We start from the raw sequence: 1,832 nt of genomic DNA, 5'->3' as shown, positions 1-1,832 counted from the left end.
TTTCTTATCTGTGAAATGAAAGGGTAGGATTAAAAGATTCCTACATTATTTTCCAGCAATAAATTACTCGATCCTAAAGAAAATATTTACTTCTGACAATGGATGAACTGTAGAACAAATTACTCTAAGGTTGTATTGATTAAAAATAAAAATACCTTTGGGGGATGTTGATCACTACTTCTGCAAAGAACTAAATTCAAAATCTTCATTACACCATTGGAACCTTAACTTTGATACAATCAACAGGCTTACTCATACATAATTTAGCCCCCTAAGGCCTATCTCTTGCTCATCTGTCTGCCAAAAGTGCTTATTTGTGTGCCTGTGCAGTGACCAACCTAGACTTGGCACATGTGCTGGGTGGAACTGGCTGAGTTGAAAACCATGGCATAGGTGCCAGTGGAGTCTGCAGTGGAAGACTTGATGCCTCAGCTGTTGCCAGTGGAGCCCTGCAACTTGACAGAAAATTTAGCTCCCTCTCTATCCCCATGGATGCCTCAGGAACCCCTGAGGCCAGTCTAGATTGAAGTAGCTCAATGTCCAGATGTGGTAGCTCACATCAACCCAAAGAATTTGAAAAGGAAGCAAAGTGTGAATGTTTCTCTTTCAGAATAAAAACCTGCTCCTAAACGATATTCCTCCAAACTTCAGAGGCAAGAGCAACAAGTGGCACCGTTTTCAACTGTTCAACAGAGCGTGAACAGACACTGAAGTCACTGGAAATCTCAGCAGTTGGGTAGTAACAGCATCATGCCTTTCAACTATGTAAAATATGTAATTATTTCTCCTTTCCCGGGATAAATATCCTTCATTCTTCCAAAATCTGAAGACGAAGAAAGCTGTAAAAACTTTTGTCTGGGTGAAATGTTATATGCAGAAGGGGCTGTTGGATCAGCTACAAATTAAAGTCCTGGGATGGATTATACCCAGATTGGTTTTCCTCCCTTGCTTCTTATTGTTAGCAGAATAAATCAGTCAACAGTAACTAGTGTCTTGGAATATACAAGTAACTGGCTTAGAGAAAGAGAATTATTACAGAATTGGGATGATGACTTCATGCTTCATTGGCCAGTCTTGGAAAACCTTTATTACCTGAGGATCATTCACTAATTTGGCAGCTTGCAAGAAGGTGCTCTGAAGTGAGGCTCTTAGTGGACAGCAAAGATGAATTTGAATTTATTAATCTGCTTGGTTAGCAGGTATTTTCACCAATGTGATTTAGATGATAAGCCATCTTGATGTAGCTGATCTCAGGGATAGAAGATACTTGTGATGATGGCAGCCTAAGTCTGAGGAAGTACAATGCCAATTCAAGCGCAAATTGCATCATATCTTCAACACTATGCGAAGGGTCCTCAGCTTAACCTGTGTAACTCAAGCTGATATTCAGAAGACAGATTGTATTGATTTGAATATCTGAGTGTCTTTGGAAAATCCCACCCAGTTTTTGATGGACAGTTTAAAGAGTTTTCTGAAATCAAATGTTTTTAAAACAAATTAAGTGCCATTTATTGATGAAGCATCCTGCACAGAAACTGTATGATGAAATTTTACAGAGGTCCTTGGTGCTGTTATATTGTTTATTTACATATATACATAAAAAAATTGTATTGAAAATGTGAAAAAAATAGCTTTCAGGGATGTGGAGCTCAAGCTTTCTATTACATTCTCCTCCACTAAAAATTATGTTGTTATTGTGGCTTCCCCATAGACCTGTTGCACATCTTCTTCTCTGGGCCCTATATTTTTCTTTATAAGATCAGCTTGCTTGTTCTGGGTCCCTCCCACAGACTCGTTGCTGGGTTAGAGAGGTGCTAACATTCACAAGGAGG

General features: G+C 39.0%; 1 pseudogene; it reads left to right on the top strand.

Annotated features, from left to right (window-relative positions):
* The first annotated feature begins 351 nt into the window (after positions 1 to 351).
* On the top strand, positions 352 to 1,239 carry LOC103006334 (gem-associated protein 2-like; annotated as a pseudogene).
* Positions 1,240 to 1,832: the final 593 nt, after the last annotated feature.

Source organism: Balaenoptera acutorostrata, chromosome 3 (assembly GCF_949987535.1).
Source record: "Balaenoptera acutorostrata chromosome 3, mBalAcu1.1, whole genome shotgun sequence".
NCBI classification, from domain to species: domain Eukaryota; kingdom Metazoa; phylum Chordata; class Mammalia; order Artiodactyla; family Balaenopteridae; genus Balaenoptera; species Balaenoptera acutorostrata.
Note: the sequence above shows the minus strand (reverse complement) of the source record. Positions and strands in the feature narration are given on the sequence as shown.